This window comes from Alligator sinensis, unplaced genomic scaffold (genome assembly GCF_000455745.1).
Source record: "Alligator sinensis unplaced genomic scaffold, ASM45574v1 scaffold770_1, whole genome shotgun sequence".
Taxonomy (NCBI): domain Eukaryota; kingdom Metazoa; phylum Chordata; order Crocodylia; family Alligatoridae; genus Alligator; species Alligator sinensis.
Genome location: NW_005843060.1, coordinates 143,740 through 156,976, shown reverse-complemented (window position 1 = coordinate 156,976; position 13,237 = coordinate 143,740).

The following is a 13,237-nucleotide window of genomic DNA, read 5'->3' as shown; positions in this document are numbered from 1 at the left end:
TGCCTCCTCTTCACTCTCGGTGGCTGCAGTCAGACACATTGGAGCAGACTGTGGGCTGGGGATAGCATTTGTAGGTAACACACTAGTCCATCAGCCTGTAGTGACCCTTCTGCTGAGCTAAACTCACATCACATGAGGGTCCCCATCTCTCCATCCTGAGCTATACACATGCAATTTGTGTTGCAGGAAAAATAACCAGGGTTTGCACCCTGGGAAAATCTTGTGCGAGAGTGTTAGGGTAGTGACTCAGGAGTCTTACCCATGGCAGGAATTCAAAAAAAAAAAAAATCCCTAGGTGCTGCTGCTGCCACAGTGTGGTCTCCCTGCCCCAACTGTCGCTCTTGCTGCTGTGGCACAGCCTCCACTAGGGTCGGGGCAATTCTGACTCCTCTCCTCATTCGGCATCGGAGGCTAGTGCCTCACTCACCCACCCTGAGTTACACTACTGACGTGTGTTACAGGAAATGTGTGGGCTATATATCACCTTCAGGAATGTACTGGAACTAGTTATCATATCCCTGTAAAGCCTGGTGACTGCCATAGCTCGTGAGTTCAACAGGACAGAGCTGGAACAAAGTCACAACAGCTGCTCACTGCCCTAAAATCACTTTTATCTCCATAAAGCTATCCATGTTAAGGGTCATCCCCATGTGTCTTGCAGACCGACTCACGACAAGAAACAGCAGACATTTGAGATGACTCAAGCATTGGCTGTGTTAGATCTATGGGGGACCTGGGGAATGGGTCAGCGGGAAGAGAGAAGTCTGGTGGGTTCACAGATTCACACAGATTCAGAGAAGTTTAGAGCTTGAAGGGACCTTGTGCAATCATCTTGCAGGTGTAGGATACAGTGGAGAACCATGGGATATAGGAATGTATCTCATGGATAGTGTCTGCACTTATACAGTTGTAACAAGAAGGTGCTTCTTGCAGAGACCTAGCACACTCATTGCATGAGTGTGGCAAGGCTCAGAGCAAGTCATAAAGCTGAAATGGATTTCTGTAAGAGAAACCTACATACTAGATCTACATATCAATTGAGCTAAGTGTCACTAAAGAAAGCAAAAGAACTAAAATATCCACTTCAAAGCAAAGCCTGTAAGAGACAAGAAAAGCCAAGCTGCATTGAAAACATGATTGTAAATATATCCCCATGAATACATTCACCCTTTGATTAAAACCTATTTCCCAAAGCAAAATTCCTATATCTGTCTAAAGTTTATGCTAAATCAGTCTACTGCATCTAACCTGTTAGTGTGACAATACTTGGATCTTGGGGAGCACTGTATTTGCAGCTGAATAAAGGCTTTACTCTGTGTCTCAGCAAAGCTGCTGACCACAAAGCAGAATGATATATTAAAAGTAACATTGCAAAACACTTAGGCAAGCAGTTTTCTCATAATGTGATAGTGTGTAGAAGACATGATTAATTGTGTTAAAAGGAAACAGGATACAGACCAACGGCTATCATTAGGAGATAAAGCAGAAACAAGACCTTGGAGATGGTGCTGGAATCAGAAAGAAACCACAATTGACCGAGAGGAGCCGTGTTCATGGTCTTGAACATGTGCTCATAGCAAAAAGGCATGTAAATGAATAAAATGTATAGGCAATTCCATGCTAATTAAGTAAATAGAGGTGGAGCTTGAGATAGGAGGGAATATGGCTGGGACAAAAGAGGGGGGAAGGTGGAGTAAATATTAATGAGTATAAACCAAGGTGTATAAATGTGAAAAGAACTGTTTGTCGCAGGTCCCTGGTTTGTTGAACCTTTGCCCGAAGCTGTCTCCATTCTGAATAAAGCTGTTGGCTAACAACATCTGCTGGTGTTTGCTCCTTGTTTTCAGCCTGAGCAACTGGATTCCTGAGCAACTGGATCTTTATCTCCCTAGTTGTTGGGCACCGCATGGAGTTGGAGTCTAACATAACCTAACTCACTTATTGCCCCCAGTGACTGGTAATCCTCAGTACCTCACATTTGTATTTATTGATCAAGGTATATTTCTTTTATATTTCATCTGTCACATCTTTACCCTGGCATTCTGTATTTTATATTTTATACATTTTAACAAATGCATTTTTCTTTAAAGCCAAGTCATACATTGTATTACTAAAACTATTGTAACAATGCACTGAAATTCTAATCACTGGAAATGCGTTGCTGCATTGGGGATAGTTTCCTGAATGAACGGGTGCAAACATGTGTGAGTAAGTGATTAAGTAATAGGCAGAGCCAGCTGCCATTACAAATTAACAAGCGACAATTAACAGCTCCGAGCCACAGACTGACAGGAGGAAGGTATCCGGTTTGAGTCAATCAATACTGAAGACTGATTCCTGGAACTGAGCAGTCACCCTATTGACTATTCCTGTAACCCATGAAAATACCGCCATTAAGTCAATCAAGTAAAGAGTGGACTCCCAAAACTGCACTACTCTCAACACATGAGGGACAGCAACCTCCAGATTGGGCAGCCAAGATGATGCTGGGGAATCACAGAAGTCTGCCAGAGAAAGGATAAAAGGCAGTAAAGCTTGACCCTCAGGGGTGCCCTCTCTTCAAGCACCCAACCTACTGAGACAGGAGGACAGGCAGGCGACCCCCTTCTGGAGAAGACATTGCCTTGGAGGAAGCTGACCATTAACAGCAGATCCGCAGGGCCTGGGATAGGTAGATATACTAGCAACAGTGCTCTCACAATCACTACAGCAGTTACTATACACTATACTACATGGGTTTGAATGACATGGGTTTGAATGAGTAAGTGTGTGTGCACACGCTAAGGTGAAGAGTACGCATCATAACCCCTCTGAATTTGCACTTATAATTTATTAAAACTTCACATCCTGTCTAATAAACTAGAATTTATGATGATCCTGTGACTTGGTCCTTTGTGACCAACATAGTCTATGGATTGTATATGGGAGTGTGGGGACTGGAGACTCCTCTGGGAACAGTATTTAATTGTAGGAAAGGGAGGAGAAAAACCTCCAGTCTTCAGGTTTGATTCCAGGAGGAATTTCTGGAGATTCAAATTTCCCTCAAGAGAACTTTTGCCCATACACAAGGTCAACCACACCCTGCCTTGTAATATGTGCTACAAGAGTGCAAGGGTCCTGTGCTGAGACATTTTCCTCTGACACATTTACTCTTGAGCATCTCTGCCCTTTCTTCTATTAGACTGTTGCCTCAGTGTTCCCTGCTTCTTTGCTTCCAGTACTACTAGGGCAGAAAACTCCCAGTCATGTGTCCCAGTGCACTGAGATCAGACGGATGGATGTGAACTGGAAAAACTGTGCCTATGCATTCCAGGATTCAGCTCTGAGACTTACAAATTTTGCTGGTGGAATGTGTGCATTTGTCCAAGGTGGGGCAGCTAGGAAGGGCAGGTGTGTATAAACTCAATTCTGCATTTTTGAGAAGATAAAGGAACCAGCAGGTGAAAATTAAATGCATCAACTCAGCAGAGAGATGGCACCCTGGGGACTGATGAGGGTGATGGTTGAAGGAGACAGGAGAGTGTGGGGCTCCAGAAAAGAAATGGATCCATCAGCAATGAGCCTGGATTCTTGTGCTGCCATTTACGGGGAGAAGAAGAGAGACCTGTACCACATCATGTGGCCGTTGGACCCCCAAACTGCAGAAGCCCTGAGGGCTGGGTGTTCCAGAGCTCCACCAGGGAGACTCCATATACTCTACTGCTACAGGACTTTCACCTTCATTCTGCAAAGAAACCATCTCCCACCACCCACTTGTCCCTCTGTGTGAGTAATGGGGGTGAGGTGTTCAGGAACGGACATGCATGGCTGGTGCATCTGACGGGAGATGGAAGTAGTCCATGCTTGAAAGAGATCTGTGGGGTGTTCCTGGGTAAGAAAAGCCATTGGAAAAGGGATGGAGACATTTGCTGATAGCATTGACCTCTAGGCTGTGTCACCCTGGTCTCTCCATTGGGCCTGGGGAAATGTATGTTACTGAGAAAACAGCAGTGACTGGGTCTCCTTGGCAGGGGGAACATCTTATCCCATGCACCTTGCAGCAGCTCAGTGAGGTAGGGGGAGTCCCTGCTTAGCCCTGCACAGCGGGTACAGGAGGGACAGTTCACTCTGTGCTGAGGGGGGTTGGATTCCAGTCCAACATTATCCACATGCCCAAAATGAGGGCTTAGGACCCAGGACAATCCTGGTCCTAGTGGTCATGACATTGTGCTGGTCTAAGGGAAAATTCCTGATTCAAGTAAAAGGCCTGGGCCCAATGTCACGAGCAGGGATGGTTACATTTCAGCCTCCAGACATGAATTCAGGCCTATCAAGTGGGAAGCTAAGTCCTTACACTATTGGTTTTTTGTTTTCCAGGCCATCCTACGCTGCTTCAGAGCAAGGGCATTCAGGGCAGCCAAAGACAACAAGGCCCAGAGATGTCACGTAAAAGCTGTAACAGTCCATAAAAGATCCTGACCATGGGTTCTGACATGCTGATTTGGTTATTTCATAAAACAGAGCTCGACTCACAGAGGCGAACCCCTGTTGTACACACTTGTGTCCAGCTTCTGCACCATTTTCACCATCCCCCTGGTCCAAGCAGCAAGACCACTTAGGCCCACCCCTTGGCAGTCACTCACCCACTGCAGACCCCTTCTCTGTGCATGCTGTGGGCTGGTTCAGTTCATCATAGAGCAGCAGCCAGGGCTTACTGCTATAAGGGGAGCCTGGGGCTCAAGGAGTCAGTCTGAGAGGATTGTACTCAATTGGGGGTTCACTGGAGTGGAAACCAAGGTCAAAACCATATGTCAGTCCTAGTCCAGGATATCAAGCTAAGGGTGAGATGAGTCAAGGCAAGGGGCTGATCTGATTTGGGACATCTGGGAAGGAACAGGAGAAATTGGGAACAGGACCAAGCAGGAAGAGGTAGGAGGGTCTAAGCTCAGTTCCCAGAACATGGAGACAGCTCTCTGGTGGGTGAGGGGTTGTGAGAATCATAGAATCATAGAAAGTTTGGGTTGGAAGGAAATTCAGGAGGTCATCTAGTCCAACCCCCTGCTCAAAGCAGGACCAGCCCCAACTAGATCATCCCAGCCAAAGCTTTGTGTAGCCAGGTTTTGAAAACCTCCAAGACTGGAGCTTCCATCACCTTTCTGGGTAACCTGTTCCACTATTTTACTACCCTCCTAGTGAGAAAATTCTTCATAACATCTAACCTAAACTTCCCTTGCTGCAACTTGAGATCATTGCTCCTTGTTCTGTCATCTGTCATCACTGAGAACAGCCTAGCGCCATCCTCTTTCGAACTTCTCTTCAGGTAGTTGAAGGCTGCTATTAAATCCCCTCACCATCTCCTCTTCTCTGGACTAAATAAGACCAATTTTCTTAGTCTTTCCTCATAAGTCAAGTCCCTCAGCCCCCTCACCATTTTTGTAGTACTCCACTGGACTCTATCCAATGTGTCAACATCCTTTCTGTAGTGGGGTGCTCAAAACTGAACACAGTACTCCTGACATAGCCTCACCAGTGCTGAATAGAGGGGAATAATCACTTCCCTTGACCTGCTGGCAACACACCTACCACTGCATCCCAGTATGCCATTAGCTTTCTTGGCAACAAGGGCACACTGTTGGCTCATATTCAGCTTATTGTCCAGGTCCTTTTCTGCAGAGCTGCTGCCCAGCCAGTCAGCCCCCAGCCTGTACTGAAGCATGGGATTGTTCTGTCCTAATTGCAGGACTTTGTGCTTGTCCTTGTTGAACCTCATGAGATTCCTTTTGGCTCGATCTTCCAATGTGTCAAGATCACTCTGAATTCTAGCCCTACTCTCCAGCCTATCTACTTGCTTGGTGTCATCTGCAAACTTGCTGAGGGTCTACCTCATTCCATCTTTCAGGTTGTTGATGCAGGCATTGAAATAAAACAGCCCCAGGATATACCCCTGGAGCACCCCACTTGATACTGGCTACCAACTAGAAATCAAGCCATTGATTACTACTCTCTAAGCCTAATGCTGAAGCCAGTTTTCTATCCGCCTTACAGTTCATTCATCCAGCCTGTACTTCCTTAGCTTCCCTGCGAGAATGTTGTGGGAGACCGTATCAAAAGCCTTGCTAAAATCAAGGTACCCCACACCCACCAGTCTCTGAACATCCACAAAATCAGACACCTCATCATAGAAGGCAATCAGGTTGGTCAGGCATGACTTGCCCCTGGTGAATCCATGCTGACTGTTGCTAAACACCTTCTTCTCCTCCAAGTGCTTCAACTTGGATTCCTTGAGGATCTGCTTCATGATTTTTACAGGGACTGAGGTGAGGCTGACTGCTCTGTAGTTCCCTGGATGCTCCTTTTTCGCTTTCTGAAATATGGGCACTATGTTTTCCCTTTTCTAATCATTTGGGACCTCTCTTGATCACAATGAGTGTTCAAAGATAATGGCCAATGGCTCTGCAATCATAATAGCCAACACCGTCAGCACTCTCGGGTGCATCCCATCTGGCCCCGTGGTCTTGTACAGGTCCAGCTTTTCTAAGTAGTCCCTAAGCTGTTATTTCACTACTGTGGGCTGCTCACCTCCTCTCCAAACTGTGCTGCCCAGTGCAGTAATCTTGGAGCTGCCCTTGCCTATGAAGATGGAGGCAAAAAAGGCATTGAGCACTTCAGCCTTTTCTGCATCCTTTGTCACAAGGTTGCCTGCCCCATTCGGGAATGGACCCACACATTTCCTCTTGATCCTCCTCTTGCTACCGACATACTTGTAGAAACCCTTCTTGTTACCCTTCGTGTCCCTTGCTAAGTGGAACTCCAGTTGCGCTTTGGTCTCCCTGACTTCATCCCTGCATGCCCAAGTAGTATTCTTATACTCCTTCCTAGTTGTTTGTCCAAGATTCAACTTCATGTAAGCTTCCTTTTTGTGTTTAAGCTCACTTAAGAGTCTCTGCTAAGGCAAACTGGTTGTTTTCCACATTCCCTATTCTCCTGCACATTGCAATGTTTTTTTTCCTGCTCCCTCAGAAAAGGTTTCTTTAAAATACACCACCTAGCTTCCCTGGACTCCTTTCTCTCTGAGTCTGGCCTCCCAGGGTATACTTCCCATCAGCTCCCTGAGTGAGTCAAAGTCTACTTTTCTGAAGTCCAGAATCCATACTCTGCTGCTCTCCTTTCTTCCTTTGGTCAGGATCCTGAACTCAACCATCTCATGGTCACTGGTGTCCTACTTGCCATCCACTTCTAAATCCCCCACCAATTCTTCCCTGTTTGTGAGTAGTAGGTCAAGAAGAGCTTGGCCCCTAATTAGTCTTTCCAACAGTTGCACCAGGAAGGTGTCTCCAATTCTCTCCAAAAACCTCCTGGATTGCCATCCCAGCAGATTTCAGGGTGTTTCAAGTCCCCCATGGGAACCAGGGCCTGTGATCTGGAAACTTCTTCTAATTGTCTGAAGAAAGCCTCATCCACCTCATCCTCCTGGTCTGGTGGTCTATATCACGCACCCACCACAATATCACCATTGTTGCTCCCCACTCTAACCCTTATCCCAGAGACTTTTGACAGGTGTATCTCCAGTTTCATACTGGAGCCCTGAGCAATCAAACAGCTCTCTTACATACAGCATAACTCCTCCTCCTCTTCTCTCCTTCCCGTCCTTCCTGAATAGTTTATACTCACCCATGACACTGCTCCAGTCATGCAAGCTTCCACCATGTCTCAGTTATTCTAATCATTTCATAGTTCCATAACTGTGTGAGGACTTCCAATTCTTCTTGCTTGTTTCCCAGGCTCTGTGTGTTCATTTACAGACACACCTGATGTGACTAGCTGATTAACCTATTTTCTCAAGAAGAATGGGGAGGCCTCACTTGTTGCCCCCTCCTGCTTCTGCTTCTGCTTCTTCGACATCCCCTGCTTCCCCGCTTACCTCAGGCATTGTTCTCCCTCCCCCAGCAAATCTACCAAAAGCCATCCTCACTAGGTTAGCAAGCCTGCCTGCAAAGATGCTCTTCCCTATCTTCATCAGGTGGATCCAGTCTCTTCCTAGCAATCCTTGTTCTTGGAGCAATATCCCATGGCCAAAAATTCCAAAACCCTGCTGGCCACACCACCTGTGCGGCCATGCATTGATCTGAAGGATGCATCTGCTCCTGCCGGGGCCCTTCCCTTGGCTGGAAGGATTGAAGAGAACAGGACCTGAGCCCCTGTCCCCTTCATCCTTGCACCCAGAGCCCTGTAGTCACATTTGATCTGCTATGGGTCACCTCTGGTAGTACCATTGGTGCCCACATGGATGAGCAGCACAAGGTGTTAGTCAGAAGGCTGGATGAATCTCAGTAATTTTTCTGAGACATCTCAGATATGGGCTTCAGGCAAGCAGCAGACCTCCGGGGATAACAGGTTAGGCCAGCAGATGGATCCCCCCATCCTCCGCATAAGGGAGTACCCAACCACCACCACCCATTGCTTCCTCTCCCTACCCAATGGCTGTGAGAAGATACCTAAAGTGTCCCCAGTGTTCATCCCCAAAGGCCAAATCAACAGAACTGAGCTGCTTTCAGAGATCTGACCCTAAGGCCAGGAAGGAAGGCAGTATCTGACACCACCAGGACACTGTCACTGCCCCCTCTTTGTCCTCTTCATTGTTTGTCTTGCCACCACACTCCCCATCTCTCTCTCTCCAGATTTTTCTCAATTTTCTCATTCTTTTTGCCCTCTTACTCCCAGGGGCCCAGATTCTGTTTCACTGAGCAGCACATTAAGTGGGTTAGGTGCCCATATGATATTCTATTCCAGTCTGCTCAAGTCCTGATAAGCCATTAATGTATTAAAAGAGAGAGGAGAAACAGGAACAGTGCCTCATTGTATTATCTCTGTTTCAGAAATGCAACAAGGTGACATCAGATCACAATGACCTGCCTAAGTCCACTTATGCACCAAATAGGTGGAACAGGATCTGTCTCTGGGACTCTTTTCCCCGAACCTCCTCCTTTTCCATCCTGCACTGACTGGCAGGTTCTCCAGGCCTAATGTTCTGGAGTGTGGAAACTCCATTGATGTCAGCACCTCTAGGGCTCCACCTCAAAGCAGGGAACCACCTGGATGCCTGGGCCTCTCTTCCCTTGGCAAAGCTCTTCGTGATCTCAGCTAATGACTCATTAAAATGCTAATAAGATATTGGCTCTAGATCTCATGTCACCAAGTCCTGGAAAAGAGTAACTGAGGGACACCAATATCCAAAATGGTGCCAGTCTCTGGTCATTCAATTCCAGGCCAGCATCTCCTGGAGAGCAAACTATGGAGAGAGTTACAATGGCAATGCAAAAGGAAACCTACAAATGCTGAATTTCTATGAAGGAAGCCATGACTTACTGCTTCCAGTGAGAGAAGAGATGATGATTTCAGACTGGATGGGAGTAGATGAGCTGGGGAAATAGAGGGAGTGAGGGAGTCTGTCTCACAGGGATAAGACTGGGGCAGCTGAGGGCAGGAGTAACTGGTGCAGTCTGAACAACTCTAGGAAGCATCTGCCCCCCTACTACATAGCCTCCTTAGTCTTGCAGAGTGAGAGTCCTGGAGCAATCTTCAAATACAGCTAGACCCTTCCTCAAGCACTGAACAGTTTCAAGGCCCCTGATGCACTAGTGTAAGTGTCAGAGTTGGGGCACCCAGCATGTAAAGCACTAAAGATCTTAGTGCTTGGGGCTGAGCAAAAACACCAAAGGGTGCTTAGAAGCTCTGGCTAGGTAGGATAGACCTTATCATTAAATAACCACACACAGTGTGGGGAACAGTCTCTAGAATCCTGTCTCTTTTTTCATGTGGTATAAATGTGGCTCCCCTCCCTCCCGTCCTGTCAGGACCCAGGTGTTCCTTCCATGCTGACAGAGCAACTCAGGGTTTCTCTTTGTTACATCTACATTAACCTTACCTTTCTTTTTTCTCAGCAGCCTTGAAGAAGACATTGTGCACTTTATTGTCACTGATGGGCAAGTTCTGGGATCTCAGCTGCCTTTTTATTGATGACTTCTCCTGCCTCTACCTTGTTTCTTTCAACATGGGTCAGCTGAAAGACCTTTAAGGTCAAAGCAATGGTACACAAGCACGAGGAGGAAGGTTAGTTCCCAAAAGGCAAGGCTGAGCTTGGCAGAGAGCAAGAAGCAGACAGGGAAGAGATGGGAACTCATCTCCCTCGGTGGCAATGACAACACGAGGATCACAATGGTGTATCAGAACAGTGAAGAACAGGAGCAGCACAGAACCACTGAAGAGACATTGGACCATGGACAGGCCCAGGCCCAGGAAGGGAGAGAGTGCAATGGAAGGAAACCCCCAGGATGTCAGGAGAGGACAAGGCCCCACAGGAGGCCGACTCCAAGACTTGACTGGCCCCTGCAAGAAGATTCTGTGGCATAGGAGGGCAGCTTTCTCCAGCAGTGAGGAGCACTCTGTAGGTAAAGGTCTATAATATATGCATTGGAGAAATGTGACATGAGTGTGTGACAGAAGGGGAGCAACCTTGTGGAGTTTTGCTGACTGACCATGTACTACAAATCCTAAAGGTACCTGGAAGCAGAAAAAGGAAGTGACAAGACCCCTGCAGAGCCCTGCTTCTGGACTACAAATCCCAGAAGACCTTAGGGCAGCAGGAAGAGTTGGTGACCTCTGAGCCCTGGCTGGCTATGTGCCAGGATTCCTGCAGGTGATGGTGCTTGCTGTTAGATGGGCTGAAGTAGAGAGTAGCCTCTGCATAGCACAGATGAGCCACAGACTGATTGCACACAATTCCCGACCTACAGACCTGCACAGAGTGACTCTGGACTAAAGGCTGGTTCTTGGGAACATCTCCAGAGCTAGGCAGGGGACTCTATGTACTGAATGTATGTGCCCCAGTGGTACTGGCCACTACCTGTTTACTTGCCCTCTAAGTGTATGTTGTCATACTGTGGTGCCTATTTACCTGTATTTGTCCTTTTCTGTTGGCCTGTTGGTCTGTGACCCTAACTCCAAGGATACCCAATATAAAGTAAATCCCTCAGTGGCTATAGTGATTGTGCCTGACCCTGCAGGAGTTTGTTACAGGTTTTTTTCACTCACATGCTCTTAAGATGGGTGACTGAGACTGCCCTACCCAGAAGGTTTTGCAGGACAGGGCTGGGAGAGAAGCTCTGGCCAGGAACCAGAGCAGCCTGGAAGTCCCAGTGGGCCATGACCAGTAGGGAGCCAGGCTCTGGAAGGTGGGAGGGCTGAGGCCCTGTGTAACAGGGAATCCAAACTTGTTTCCTGAGCAAAACTGGGGGAGAGGAGAAGAGGATAGACTCCTATGAGAAGTAGACTGTGGGGACTCACAGGGGAACGGGGATGCAGCTAGCAACTCACAAGATATTCAAGGGTAGAAAACAGAAACTGCTAAGGAGATGGGAGGACTGCAGGGCAAGAAATTCCAAACACTTTGTTAGGCTGAACAGGACACCTGGGCCTATCTTCATCAGCAGTGGTTAGGTGACCGGAAGGGGCATGTTTGGCTACATATAAGCCCAGTGGCTGAGCTGGGGCAGGCATTTCAGGCCCACAGATGGTGGGGCAAGGACTAGAGAACAGAGCTTACTGACAGTGAGAAGGAGGTACCCTGGGGCTAGGGGGAATTAAGGTAGCTCCTTGCAAGGGTGACAGCTTTTATTGCTCTAAGGGGCTTGTACTTCAGTTATAAAAGGATGGTTAAATTTTTGTGTTCTGTTTTTCATCTATATATTTAAGTTTAAGACCAGAGGACTGGCAGTGGCTGTAGGGGTGCAGGAGGCCACAAGCTGGGTACTGGGCAGGCTGGAGAGCCAGGACCCAAATCAGTAGACCTGGACTAAGGAGACTCAGCTAGAAAAAAAAAAGGGGTATGGGGCTGAGGTTGAAAAAGCTGGCAACCAAACAAGTGTTGGAGCCTGAGAGACCCAGCGTTACTCTGGTACATAGATAGAGAAAGAGTGAGAAGGAGCATCCCAAAGAAGTGGCAGATGGAGAGCCGTGAGTGAGGTATGGGTATGGAAAAGTGGGTGGCAAGGAGTCCATGATAACACCCTAACAGCACCCAAGAAATGACTACCCTGGTCCCAAGAACGGTCTCCCTCCAAATACACTGGTTACCAGTGAAATCATAGCAGGTGAGAAGGAAGCAGAATAGTACTGATGAGAAAGGGCTGGAATGAAATCCTGGATTTGGCACATCCCAAAGAAGTCAATAACTTAGAAAGGGCCAAAAATGAAGCCCAGAAAGGAAGAGTCCACAGCACCTGCAGAGTGCAAGTCTTGATCCAGGTCTGGAGGTGGTTGGAAGACTGGCCAGATTCCCTTTTGGGAGAGCAGTACACAGAGGAGCTGAGCCCCAGCCCCAGCCCTGATGCTGTCACCATCAAGTGAAGGATCCTGCTGTGACAGCTGGAGATCTGTCTGCCTTGTGTGTGCACCTGGCTGCTTGTGGCCACACACCTCCTTTCTTGTTTACTTTTTCCAGATCTCCCCCGAGCTGTCTGGACTTGCCTCGGGCCACAGCTACATGAAAAGTGACCATGATTGGCTGTTGAGGGCTCTGATGTCACAGTGGCCAGACAGAGGTGTCAGTTGGCTTGGACTGCTGAGTCACAAAGCCCTGGAACAGAGTACCAGGGGACACAGCCACAAAATGCTGCCACCCTGGTATAGATTTGACCACAGGAGGGTCTCATTCTGCCTGATCGTGGTACTGAACAGAAGGGAGGATGCCAAAGTGCAGGTGGAAGGGAGGGAGCTGGAGCTCCTTCAGGGATGCCCTCACCTGCTCCTTGTGGGGAAGAAAAAAAGGTAGGTCCTGGGCTGGGCTTGGAGGCGTAAGAGAGGAGAGCAGGGGGAGGTAGGGAGTGTGCCTCAACAACCTGACATATCAGCAGCAAGAGCGGGAAGGGCCATGGCACCCAGTAATCTAACCAACTCAAACTTGCCACTATCCATCTGACATAATTCAGAAGCAACCACTTCTATCTGAGTATGTGTCAACCTCTACCCAACCATGCTTTCATCCATCCATTCATCTTTACCTTCTTCCTAATCCTTCATCCACCTGTATCTCTCCTTGGTTATGTCATCTCCTTCTAGCTGTCCAACCCATCCTATCACATATATAACTCTACCACCAACACACTGTTTAGTTCCCCTGTCTCTCTGTGGTCTCCACACTAACCTCCATGCAGAGGACTAAAGTATATATTACACCGCTGTGATTTGGAGTATCACTTCA